The 14360-nt window shown below is 44.0% G+C and overlaps 1 protein-coding gene across 4 annotated transcripts in view; it reads right to left on the reverse strand.

Moving 5' to 3' along the window:
- PTPN3 (protein tyrosine phosphatase non-receptor type 3) overlaps positions 1-14360 on the reverse strand; it is a 100527-nt gene that overhangs the window by 71150 nt on the left and 15017 nt on the right. The gene's annotated exons all lie outside the window — the stretch shown is intronic.

Genomic DNA, 14360 nt, shown 5'->3' on the forward strand with positions numbered 1-14360 from the left:
TGTTTGTATTTTATTATCTTCCTGGTCTAAATCTTCTAATTTATATATATTTCCCAGCTTTTAATTTTTTTATTTTACTATTTTGTGTATTTGTGTATCCTACCCCTAAGGTTTTACAGAACTAAATGTGGCGTAAAACTGATTTAAAAGATGAAGACATTTATTGATAAATTAGACTACATAGAACTTCTGTTCATTAAAAGACACTATTTAAAAGAATAAAAGACAACCCACAGAAATATCTGCAATACATATACATTTATAAATATATAAAGCGCTTCTATGAATCAGTAAGAGAACAAACAACCTGTTAGAATATGGGAACCATATTAGTCGTCAAAGAAACGCAAATTAAAACCACAAAACAACAGTACCACATACCCACCAGAATGGCTACAGTGAAACCTGACAAAACCAAGTGTTGCTCAGGATATGGGGTACCTGGAACTCTCATGCACTGCTAGTAAGTATACTGTTTGTTACTTGCTAAAGCTGAACATATGTATTCAAGGTCTGACAAGTTCGCAAACTCATCCTAGAAAAAGTGCCACATCCCTCGATCCTGAATATCACTATGGTCACCTTCAAAGTACTCCCCTTGGGAAGCTATGCACCCACACCAGTGCCTAGTTCACCCTCCAAAGCAATTTTGGAACTCTTTCTGGAATGGCGATCAGAGCTGTCGTCTTATTACACTTGATGTCCTGAATGTCATCAAAATGTCTTCCTTTATCTTCGGGTAAAGAAAGAAGTCATTGGGGGTCAGATAAGGTGAGTAGGGAGGGTGTTCCAATAATTATTTGTTTACTGGCTAAAAACTCCCTCACAGACAGTGCCATGTGAGCTGGTGCATTGTCGTGATGCAAAAGCCATGAATTGTTGGTGAAAAGTTCAGAACATCTATCTTTTTCACGCAGCCTTTCCAGCACTTCCAAATAGTAAACTTGGTTAACTGTTTGTCCAGTTGGTACAAATTCATAATGAACAATCCCTCTGGTATCAAAAAAGGTTAGTAACATGGTTGCAACAAGTTCGTGAACATAATTGTTAGACTTCGTATTCTGTGACATAACAATTCTACTTCTAGGTGTATTCCCAACAGAAAAATGTACCTTTAATTTCACTAAAAGATAGGTACAAGAATCTTCATAATAGCCCCAAACTGGAAAAGATCCAAATGCTTAACAATAGAGAATGGATAAATTGTTGTCATACCATGCATGACTATACAACAAAGGAAATAAAGAAACTATGGTTACACACAGATGAATGAATTCCTCTAACATTATGCTGAGAAAAAGCAGCTAGACAACAGATTACCTACAGCATGAACATGGTTACATAAAGTATAAAAACTAGTCAATGGCTATAGAGAACAGGATGGTGGTTACCTTTGGGTATAGGAACTAAGGGGGCACAGGGTCTTCTGGGAGGCTAATAATATTCTATTTCTTGATCTTAGTGCTAATGACACTGGTGTATTCATTTTGTGAAAATTCATCAAGCTCTACATTTATTATCTGTGCACCTTTATGTATATTTTAATATCAAGTTTACTTAAGAATACAGGTATGAAGAAGTAATTAGAGGGCCAGCTAGAATGTGACCATGGTATATTCAGGGAACTAGCAAAGTGGTTTCACTGGTGAATGCAATTGTGGGGTGGTAGATTCATAGCCTGGAAAAGTAAGGAACTGAGCACATGGTCCCATGAGATAGGCAGGACCAAGGGCCTCGGCCAGCTCCTCAGCTTAGGTAATAGAGAAGTGTAAATTTGACAAGGTTGGGCAGAAGAGCAGATAACGATGAAGGACTTGAGAGCAATTTTCAACGTTCTCTTTTATTAATTCTCTGCAAACTTTCTCTAATGAACTGGGCCTTTGCACACGCTGCTCCTTCTGCCTGGGAAACTTCCTGCTTCTCAAATGATTAACTCCTCTTCACACCTCACCACTCGGCACAAGCAACACTTCCTCACTTCCTCGGGGAGCCTTCCCAGCGTCCCTCACCACTCACTTGTGTTACAGGCTGTCCTCTACGGTGATCATAATGCCACATTTATAACTGATGATGTAACTATTTAATACCAGCCTCTCCCACTAGACACTAGGCTTTAGGAGGGTAGGAACCGGGTCTGCTTTTGCTCACTGCATCTCCAACATCTAGCTCTGGGAGGCAGTCAATGAACTTCTGCATCAATGAACAAAAGTCAAAATGAAAAGAAAAAATGAAGCCAAGATTTATGGTCTAGAAAAACAGCAGTACAGCCTGGCAGACAAACAGGTTAGTAGGAGCAGGCAGGAAGAAGGATGGGATAAGTGGGGCTTCAATTACAATGCAGCATGGGGCTGGCTCGTAGACGAGTGCTCCTCAAACCGTAACGTGCACACAGATGGCTAGGGGATTTGAAGATACAGACTTGCATTCAAGTAGGTCTGGGTGAGGCCCCCGAGTCTGCATTTCTCGGTCTCCCCTGTGATGCTGAAGCTGCTGATCAAGCGTCCACATGGTGAGGGGCAAGTCACAGATAACCGGAAAAGCAGCACCAAATGGCAGGGCAGGGCCAGGGCTGGGAATCCGCAGCAAGGGAGGGTGAGGACAAGGCAGGAGGGAGCCTGAGAATCAAGCCTCAGGGAGCCACAGAGGCACCGCTTGGCTGCAGGAAGCAGAAACACAGGGACATGAAAGCCGAAAAGAAGATAAATCCAGGAGACCGGGGTGCATGTGTTCCCCTAGCCTGTTTAAGGAGCTCTAGATGAACCTCCATTCTCCTGTAGATAGGAATAGGGAATCTCATATTAATAAAGCAAAAATGCCTGGGACCAGCAGTGGAAGGAAGCTTGTTCAGTAACTTAAATTCCACCCACCCCCACCACCTCCACCTTGCCATTTCCAATGAAAATGTCATCAGAAGCAGGGACACACTTTCTGAGTAATACCAAAAGTTATCAAAAGACAACAAATGTGTTCCACAATGCTTGAACCATACTGAGTTTAAAATGTCAAATTTATTGTTTAGTTCTTGTCTAAGAATTTCAGGTGGGTTCCGATTTTTTTTTATTTTTATGATACAATAGAAGCATTAGTGGGAGGTGTATATCTGTCACCTGGGAAGCTTTTAAGAAAAATGCCTGTTCTGGCCCCACCCATACACGGTGATTCAGAATCCTGGGATGTGGCACAGAATGACATTCCCATTGGAAAGCTCTCAAAGGAAGGGCCAGGCAGACAAGGGCTATGGGTGTAGGTTTTCAGGGCCATCTCAGGGATTGCTTCGAATGGTCAGACTTAGAATATAAGCCCCGCAGAATCTGAGCCCTTCACTGTGGGGGCACCTGTGAGAGTCAGGCAGCTCCTCAGAACAGCTACAACAGAGCTGATCACACCATGACTCTGGACAGAAAAAAACCAAAGGCGATTTCAAATAGGTGCCACCATACAAATGTCACATGGGCTGAAGCACCACCCGCAGGCGCTGATTTTTCAAACTGCTCCTCAGCTGGGTGGCTCCGTGTCGCGAGCATCAGCGTGGGCACCGATAGGGCCTGTGAACATAACCACGGCTCATGGCACTGCCTGGCACGCTCATGTAGCCAGCTGACAAAATATAGTGGACCAGCACCCCAGGAGAGACATACTCTTCCCTGCTCACATCCGTCTGCTACATAAAGGGCTCGGAACCTAATGACAACGTCATAAATAGCCTTTCACGAAACTTGCAGAAATGTCTGTCCCACGATTGTTCCTCAAGCAAACCTTGATAAGAGGAAGCCTGATGCTGAATAAACACGTAATCAAGCCATGAAGTGTTTTCAGGCTGTCTTGAAATGATATCTTAAACAATTGAGTCAGGACAATGGATACTGACTAACTGCCTCGTTTCCTGTACCACAGCAATTGGAGAACTCGAGGTTTCTATGGCTTCCTTTATAAGCCTCTTAATTCTAAACAAAGCCACAACCCAACCAGGAACAGTCTGGCCTCTTCAACCACAAATGATTACAGCTGCAGCTGATGCATTTTACAATACGGAAGCTAAGCGTGTTCTGTGTGTGTTTGTGTGTGTGTGTGTGTGTGTGTTTAATCAAATAATTAGGGTTTTAGAATGTTTTGCACTATAACAGCGGTTCTACTATAGTTTTATCAAAGATTATACTTGCAAAACGTAGAAAGAGGCAACATCTCTCTCTGCACACACGAGGAGTCCAGTAAGTCTGGTGAGCATGAGGGTTAGCACGGGTGACGTGCCTACACAAGGTGGGACACATAGTAGGTGCTCACTAAAAAGGGATCTGATTACCAATGCTGACCATCTAATGCCATCAGGTGCTGACTGTAGATTCTCAATTTTGTAGGCCATCCTGATTTCAAAGACCTTACCAATGGATAAATGTTCCGTTTCTTAACATTCTCTTTGCTTTAATAAAGACAACTTGCTCAAGTTAAGAGGGTTGCCGTAGATTTGAGCCGCTCTACACGCCCACTGGACCCAGAGTCAGCAGCACAGTGCACACTTGACCACAGACTGCCACGCCCGGGGCGTGTGAGTCACCGGGGCCTTGTGCTCAGAGTTGCACAACGAGGCCTCTACCACCCCCACTCTGGGCTCCTCATTTGCCCTGGAGCCCGAGATGGGGAAGAGGTGATACTCTGTTTCCTAAGGGCCTACACGCTAATCTAGGGAACTTTGTTCTTTCACAAGCCCAGGGCCCTGGGGTCAGAAGGAAAAGGAGCACATGCTTCCCGGTTAGAGAAAGTTAGAAAGCAACTCAACTCCGTTTTGATCATTTTAAAAGAAAGTGTTATGGTTATGTCATACCTTTGTCTTTAAATACAAGAGCTTAGACCCCCTAGCTCAAGAATGCAAGTTCCAGTTAAAAAGAGAACGAAAGCAAGCAAGCGGTCCTGATTCATAAACAAAGTAATCTGTGAGAAACCCTTAGACAGGAACCACAGGAACCACAGGTGGCGGCTACCTGAGTCTTCAAGCTGACCTAGGCCAATGCTACCACCTAGTGGCCACCGGAGGAAGGTATATCACCTCCAACCCTTCCTTCAAAGGAAACACGGACAGCTTTGCGCCTTTCATCCCTCATAGTGCAGCTCATCTCACAAAACCTCTCACAACATCTCATGCCTTCTCTCTCACTCGATCCCCTCCTCCCTTTCCCTGGCTTCTTCCCTCGTGAACTCAGAGCTCTCCTTTTTTAGGGGGGGTGGGAGGCTATTTCTGAGCCCCAACCTGATCAGCTAGAGAGGGCCGTCTCTAGCACAGAAGGGGAATCAACACTCACATACCAGCCATGCTAGACAGATGACTCATCCAATTAAGTATGCTTCTCGTCAGCTACCAATATTTCATGTATTTAAGATAAATGTTGTTATTTGTTTAGTTGCTCATACCAATATTACTTTCTCCTTTGTTTAGTTGCTAATGCCAACACACAGCAGTTGGGCTGCTTTCTGGCTTAACCAAGTCTGGGATGGGGGCGTGGGGGGCAAACCCAGGGCCCTCACATCACTCAGGACTTGACTGGTACCTACAGGGAAACAAAGACCTTTCTGAATTGTTGTCGGCCTGCATCTCACAGGACAGCTTCTAGTTCTGGTCTGTTGTAAGGCCAGGCCAACTGCTCCTTCTTTGAAGTAGGTGCAGTATTCCCTTCTAATGATAAAATTTACAAGCATCTGGATGGGGACTGGTCATTTATCAAGCCCTAGATTAAGACTGGCTCAAACCATAAGAATGTATGCTTGATCAAACTACAAGAACACATGCTTCATTAAGTTGCTAAAAAAGAAATACTGATTAAAATATTTCTTTAAAGTATGTATTTAAAGTCTCTTTTTAACCAGAGACTTAATGAAAACTTTCATGTACTTAAGCATCACCTGGGGAGCTTGCTGACATAAAGATTCTTGGCACCAACTACAGAGATGCTGGTTCAGTGAGGGCCCAGGAAACTGTATTTTAAAACTTAAGAAATGTTTGAATTTACAGAAAAGCTGCAAGGAAAACAGAACTCCCCGCTGGCCTGGATTCGGGTTAAAACTTTGCCACCTCCTTGTTTCTCTCTCTCTCTCCTGCACCCGCCCCCATGCTTTTAACCGGACACTTGAAAAGTTGTAGACATGATTCATGCCCCTTTACCTCTAAAGATTTTAGCATGTATCCCCCAAGAACAAGGACATTTTATAATCACAGTTCAATTATCACACTGAGACAATTTAACATTGCTAAAACACTTATGTAATATACAGTCCGTATAACAATTCTGCAAATTGTTCCGATGTCTTTTATTTCTTCCCTCCTGATCCAGGATCCCAACCAGGCCTTGTCTTGCTCTAGCTGTCGTATAGAAATTGCATTTTTAATAAGCTCCCCCAGGGGGCTCTGATGCAGAGGGTCTAAGCACCCCACCATGGAAAGCACTCAACCAGATGATCTTCAGGGTTCCTTTCGGTTTGGGGCATCTGTGCCTACCTCCGGGGGCTTGGTTAGGTCGGCACCCTAGGTCAGTTTTCCTGTCTGTATTACAAGTTGACCCCAGAGCTAAAAAGAGTTTCTACAGCTTAGCACTTGGTCCTGGCAAAGCACTTCCTAAGGCGCTGAAGTAACAGACTTTCCAGTCTATATGTCAGTGCTGGGATTAGCACTGTTGTCATAACAGAGGGGAAGCAACAGTAAAATAACATCAGTTTAGAAAGGATTCTATCACTTGATATTATATAACCAGATGTCTTGGCTTGTTCACTCAAATTAGCTCATATCTTTCCCAGACAGCAATTCTTAACGATTCAGAATATCCAAGTTATTAAAAACAAACAAACAAACAAAAAACAACCCACAGTGCCTTCTGTTATGCACACTTTCTCAGAAACGGATGACAATCAACTACCATTGTCATAAGGAAGAAAAGAAACCAAAGGAAAAGAAGGTATGCATTTTGTATGATTAGGCTTTGCAAATGTTAGTAATGAAACTCAGCCCAACTAATTAAAAATTAGTGATTTTAGTTTCTATTTGTGAAATGTCCCTCTGCCTTAGAAAACACTTCCATAAATATTTTTTGCTTTATTAATTTTAAATTATGTGCACCTGATAGCAGAATTACAACTGGTACGTGAAATTTAATTTTCCTCATGACTATAATTTTCATAAATTTACCAATACTACCTTCTGACATTTTTTCCACTTACTTGGCTTTTTTAATTTCCAAAGTACAACATTTCATAAGAAAGGTAAACATATTAACTTATTTTAAAAACTACCTTATAATATAAACATCACTACTGAATACTTACTAAATTAGAAAAAAAAATCTATTCAGGGAGGCATTTTCATATTGCTCATTCAACATGATAGCCAATAAACTAATTTGTCCTGAGCCTATATCCTGCAAAATTAATTTTTTAAATGACATCTTTAAAGCTTAAAGCCTGATAATAAATACAATAATCCTAACTGTCAATGGAAACCCTGGTGCACAAGGCTTATTTTTAATCTGGCTACCCATATATAAAAGTACTTAATACTTTTTATTTATAAAAATGCTTCCATGAATGCATTTCTGAAAAAGTTTTTAACTCTGACTTCACATTATTCTCCACCACATGGGACAAAATGCTCACCCAAGTCACTTTAATAACATAGCTCAATACTCAAATTATCTTGCAATTATTAATCCTAATACTCCAAAAGTACAATCTCAGGATCCAATCATTTGTTCCATAGATCCCATAATTTGTTCAGGGAGTGGAATTCCAACCAGAGCCCCCAGGAAACAGGGTGGAGTAATTTGTAGGATTAGTTTATTCAAACAGAGACCCGTAATTACCACCTTGTTCTCATACAACTTCAAAATGTCAAATACTTTTCTTGTTATGAAGTCAGGGTTTATTTATAGGTTCGACACCATGACACTTGTAAAACTAACAAAATAAAAAAAGTTATACTTGATACTGGGAGGATAACGCGAAGTAGTTTTAAGCTCCCTGAAGGGCAAGATAAAGAATGCTGCCGGAGCTGCAGGAGTTTCGGGAAAGAGGTAATGTTGCTATAAAGAGAAACCAGCCTCGGATGTTCCATGAGCTGTGTTTTCAGGGTTGGAATGACACGCTAGCTAACGTAAACATCAAGTGTGCTCCTAAGAGATCAGAAAACGCAGGTTAAACTTGTGAGCATATTAGGTCATCACCTTTCCCCCCCCCCTCTTTCACTCACAGTATCACACAGCTCTCAAGAAGGCGGACGGACAGTGGTTCCCTCGTGCCTTTTTCCCCCAGAGGTGATTACTCTCCTGACTTCTAACACCATTTTCGTGAGATTTCTTAAAATAAGGTTTTTAGTTGTGGATTTTTGTTTTGTTTTGGGGTGTGTGTGTGTTAAATATGCTTAGGAAGATTATCATGATGTGGTGCTAACCTACATCCCCCCAGGTTTCCCAGGACTTGGCCCTCGCAGGGCTGCCTCTGCGTGCTTGTGGACGCCTCTGGCAGCCTGGGCTGTGTGGGCTGCAGAGATATGAGAAGGGCTGGGGCTCGGCCTCCCCCCAAGTATGTCTGTGCGGTGCCGGCTAAACTTCTCCTGCTACGTGCCAACTCGGTGAGCCCAGAAACTTCAGGGTCCAGCAAGCCTGCCTCCTGGGAGAAAAAGGAGACCCATGCCAGCCCAAGGAGGAACTGAACCCAACCATGCTGAGGAAAACGACTTCCTGGGCTTACCACCAGATAAGCTATCCCAACAGCCTCCAAGGAACTGGCCAAATTCCTATCCCAATTGTAGGGCTGCCATTTCACAGACTCATCGATCTCGTTTATAACTACTTTTAGCCTTTGTTATTAGTTTAGCAAAGGAGTTCTGGACCATTTACTCACACAGTATTCATTTACTAGGCACCTGCTCTGTGCCAGGCCTTCAGAAAGCGGGGTGGGCGAGGAGCAGAGGTGGCGAGAGTTGCAAGTTCTAAGGGTGATGAAAGCCCAGGTGCCAGAGGAACCGGAGGAAGGCTCCTGGCTGGGCTGGAATTGGGGGGCACAGCTCACCATGGCTTCCTAGGGAATTCTGCAGGACAAAGGGAAGTTGGCCGGGTGGAGGCAGCAGCGCAGAATCAGCACTGCATGTACAAAGGCCAGGAGGTGAATGAAACACAGAGGCGTTTTAGAGACTCCAGGTTTAGTAGGAGGGTCTGAGGAATAACTGAAATCTTAGAGACATCTCAGGGAGGAGATTAGCGTCTTCAAAAATTCAAGGGGCTGTCACACAGAAGAGAACGTAGAGTATGGTGTGAGGCTGTGAGAAGCTCAGCAGCGGGGGAATCTGATAGAGATGTAGGTTGGAACCCCAGCTTAGCCACTTTTGAGCTGTGTGAACTTAGAGATCACGCACCCTCTCTGAGACTCGGTTTCCTAATCTATAAAAGGGAGGAAATTTTCTCTGCCTTCTAAGGTTGTTGTAAGCACTGAAGATAAAATGTATGCAAATTAACTGACACCTAGCAGGGCCCAATCAATGGTACTTATTGTTACTATCATTAGACTGATTACTTTAGACCCCAAGCTTCAAGGGGCAGAGAAGAAACGAAACAGAAGGGTTTTTGAACAGTCAAGGCTGCACAGATATGAAGGGACGGCTTCGGGAGAGAGGGAGCTCCCCATCACTAGAAGTAACCAAGCAGAGAAGTTGGATAGATTGGAGGGAGCAGGACGGATGAACTTGGAGCTTCCAGGACCAAGATTCTATTATGACTTCTGCTTCAACAGTATTAAGGTTAAGTTTCTGAACATGTAAGCACTACTCAGAGCAGCACTGTTCAAAATTAGATTTCCTTAGATCGATTTCTCATGGGAAATAATTCTAAACAGATACTTCGATCTAAAAAAAAAAAACTAGCTAAAATGGCCCATCAAACTGTGAAATAAAGGATAAAATAACATAAACAAACAAAAAGCAATATGTAAAGCTCAAAATACAGACAATGGAATACGTTTTCTATTGAGCAGTTTCTACCTAAAATTAAGCTACCAATCTCTTTCCATTCTCCCTCTGAATAGTTCGACTAGGCCCCAAACAGACTGGAAAACAGGATGGAATAAATTTACTCTACAGGGACATGAATCAAGTTGCATAAAGTTTACCAAAATACTGTGCTAATATTTGCCCTCAGGGCACAGACACGCCCACTTGGGTGTCAGTCCATGATATTTCTATCTTAGGCTCCAATCACCACCCCTGTGCAGCTCAAAGCAGAAGCCTTCAGAAAACAGCTAAAGTCACTTTGAAAGATTTGAGATGTGCTAATCACAGCACATCCCAGCCAAGAAGCTGGAATCTCACAACCGGACCATCCCGCCAGCTCTATTCCTGCCAAGCAGTCTGAAGCCAGCGGCAGCCTGGCCAGAGAAACCCAATCCTCACCACCAACAGCCCTCGCCATAATTTTATCTCAAGGAAACACAGAAAAATACCTTCCAGCCCTTTCCCCCAATGCATCACCCCGTTTGTCACTAACTGGCCAAGCGAGCAGGGAAGTCACTACTCCATTTTCCCTTTAGCTTGGTTTCCCAGCTTAGAGCCGCTAAGGCTCCTTCCAGCTTTAAAATCCTCTGCCTGTAGGGTTTTAATCCGAGAGGCCATCTCAGGTTATATTAGGTACAGTAACCCTGCTGGTTGCCAGCGCCTCTAGAAACCAAGATAAAATGTATTTTTATGCAGCGTAGTCAGGTTTCCAGGGCTTTATGTCTTGGTGAGATGGGGTCAGGAAATTAATGAAAGGAAACTGCATTAATGCTCAGGGACTTACGAGTATAAAGCCATGCCAGAATGCTAATCAGAATTACAGTGTTCAGGAATAATCAAACGAAAATATCTCTTATTGCTGCTATTGTTGCATTTATTTGTGCTGAGGCCTTCCACGAGTTGGGAGCTGGGAATACAGACCAATGCACCCCATTTCTTTATTTCCAGGAGCACTCAGCAGCTCGGACCAGGAACACTGCTGCTTGGGGCTCCGGGTGGCCAGGGGTTTCAGTAAGCCAGGGCTGACTAGAGGTCTGAGGGAACAAGCCAGACCGGGGTTCCAGTCTCTGCTCCGCCATTCCCAAGCTGATACGACCTTAGACAAATTAAGTCTCCGTTTACTCACCTACAAATCATCCTGAGGAGCAGTGATCTTGTAACCCAGTGAAGGCCCCGGCCTACTGCAGACACTTCCTCGACACCGGCTACTGTGAGCACTGACTCTGTATTGCCACCCTTTCTACCCACCTCGTCCTAGACCCCAGCCTGTCCCCATCCCCAGGCTTCCCGGTCCTGAGAAGCAACCAAGGGCCCTGCCTACAGGGCTTCAGAGCTTTCCAAATACTTCCATGCCCATTACTCCTGGCTCCATTCATTCTGACTGGGTCAGGTGGGCAGCACCGCTAGTCTCATTTCACAGATTGGTAGATTAGATTCGGAGAGCCATGCCCAAGTCAGAGTCAGCCTGCAAACAAGGTAAGAGTCCCAAGTTCAGGGCAGGGTATCACTCACAGGCCCACGGAGTGTTGGCCCGCATGCCTGGGAAGAAGGTGAATAACAGGTGATTCACTGAGGGGGAAAGGCCCCACTTCATCGCTGTTGTCTCTAATTTACTGAGTAAAGGCATGTTCTGACCCTCTGAGATAATCTTCATAAACACTCCTCATAGCTCACGTGGTGGTAAATTTCCTCAGGGCACAAATGGTCCAGGAAACCTTTTCCTCTTAATTAATTCTGCAGCATCAGAAACCTGAGTAATGACTTGGGTATGTATTACCATATTTCCTCCATTCTAAGATGACAATCGATTTAACCGGTATTTCAGAAAATTTTAAAGAAACAGTACATCCAAAGTATGCTCTGCGAAGATCATGCTGATTTCAGAAAAGTTAAAATGAGGAACACACGTCTTTCAGAATTGCAAACGTAGTAAATGAGTTCCTCTCACTTTTGCAAAAGGCGTGGGCTAAAGGCCCTTCCAGCTCACCAGGCAGCCACCCCTGGGTTAATTATTAGCAGTGGGAGAGGAGAGGGGGCCACCTCATTTCCTGATGCCAGGCCCTGGGTTTGGCTTGGGGCCTCTCCTACCCCATGACCCAGAGCTCTCCTTCCAGCACCAGCCAGTCCCCCTTCTGCACCTGCCTCCGGGGATCTCAGAACTGCAAGGACTCCTGATGGAGGCCCAGGTGCACTCCAGCCCCTGGGAGGCTGGGCTTCTCAATGAACTTGAGCTCAATCAGACGCTTGCCCGCTCACCTCTGGGGCACACATGCCAGCTCTAAGCCAAGGATCTCATGACAGTCAAGGGGTGGGGAAACTGACAAACTCGGGGAGTGGGGGTGGCCTCCTGGGTGTGCCAGGAGCCTGGGTCTCCAGGAGGACCCAGGACAGCCTCACAGCATCTAGACCTTGAGGTTCTTTCAACCGGCTATGGGAGGTGATTGGGCAGGGCAGAATCCACCTCCATGGCTGTGAAATAAACAAGCTGGCTCTGCCCGCCTGAAGGTTAACTAGCCCTGGAGGGGACGGAGAGGGCTGATACACAAGGCATGCTCTGATGTGCTCGCGTCACATAAAACTAACAGCACTGTCTTGTTTGTTTGGGGAGTATTTTTTTAAAAAGTTGTACTTACAATGTCTATACAATCATACAGCCCACTCTTTCCCACTATCAAACACTTCACTGGCATTTGTTACGGTTTTACAATATTCCACCCAGTGGAATCACAGCCACAGCTGGGTGTTCGGATGGCTTCTAATGAGTAGGGCTCAGACTGCCAAAAGAACCCACAGTACACCCAGAGAGGAAAGGAGCACGCGACCAAGGGCAGGCACAAAAGTCAGTGAAGTAGGGCCCAGGTGAGCCCTACTTTAGGGCAAAAGTACCAAAGATGGGCTTAGACCACCGGCTGGACAAAAATTACAAAACAAATGAGCAGGTAACTGATGATGTGGGTAAAACCACCAGATTTACTGTTTTCTGTCTTTTGTACCTGGCAGAATCTTTTTACACCGAAAGGATGAAATTAAAGGGCATGGGAAGGCATCTCCTATGAACCATGACACTCTACACCTGTCATCTCATTTGATGACATCAGGAGACAGAATCAGGCTAAGGTTGCAGGGACTGTGCCTGAGGTGACCTGGCACAGAGCAGAACCCAGGCCCTGACAAGGCCACACTTCTCCCAGACGTCACACTCCTTGCTATGGTCTCTTTCATTGCGGTAAAACAAACAGAATATAAAATTTGCCATTTTAACCATTTTTTAAGTGTACGATTCAGTGGCATTAATTACATTTGGAATGTTGTGCAACCATCACTACTACCTATTTCCAAAACTTTTTCATCACTCACAAACAGAAACTCTGTACCCATTAAGCAATAACTCCTAATTCCCTTCCTCCCCTGACCTCTGGCCACCTTTACTTCCTGTCTCTATGAATTGGCCTAATGCTAGGTAGTTCATGTAAGTGGAGTCATACGATATTTGTCCTTTAGTGTCTGGCTTATTTCACTTGGCATAATGTCTTCAAGGTTCATCCCTGTTGTCGCATTGTCAGAACTTCCTTTTGAGGATGAAGAACATTCCAGTGTGTGGAGAGACCCCATTTTGTTTATCCATTCATCTGCTGGACTTGGTTGTTTCCGCCACTTGGCTACTGTGAATAATAGGGCTGCAGTGAACACTGCTTTACAAGCATCTGTTTGAGCCTGTTTTCAGTTCTTGTGGGGTAGAATTGGTGGGTCATATGGTAATTCTGTTAAGCTTTTTGAGGAACCACCAAACTCTTCCTGGAAGGCGGCACCATTTTATATCCTCACCAGCAATGTAAGAGGGTTCCAATTTCTCCCAAGCCTCACCAATACCTTTTTCTTTTGATAGCCATCTTACTAGGTGTGAAGCAATAGCTCACTGTGGTTGATTTGCATTTCCCTAATTACTAGTGATGTTGAGCATCTTTTCATGTGCTTATTGGCCATCTGTAGATCTTCAAAGAAATATCTCTTCAAGTCCCCTGCCCATTTTTTAATTGGGCTGTTTATCATAATTTGGGTTGTTGAGTTATAGGAGTTCTTTATATATTCAGAATGCTAAACCATTATCAGATACATGACTTGTGAATATTTTCTTCCATTCTGTAGGTTCTTTACACTTTCTTGATAATGTCATTTGATGCACCAAAGTCTTTTTAATTTTGATGAAGTCCAATTTATCTATTTTTCTTGTTACTCCTGCTTTTAGTGTCATATCCAACAATTCATTGCTAAATCCAAGGTCATGGCGACTTACCCTATGTTGTTGTTGTTTTTTTTTTAATAAGGGTTTTATGGCTTTAGC

This window comes from Hipposideros armiger, unplaced genomic scaffold (genome assembly GCF_001890085.2).
Source record: "Hipposideros armiger isolate ML-2016 unplaced genomic scaffold, ASM189008v1 scaffold_24, whole genome shotgun sequence".
NCBI lineage: Eukaryota > Metazoa > Chordata > Mammalia > Chiroptera > Hipposideridae > Hipposideros > Hipposideros armiger.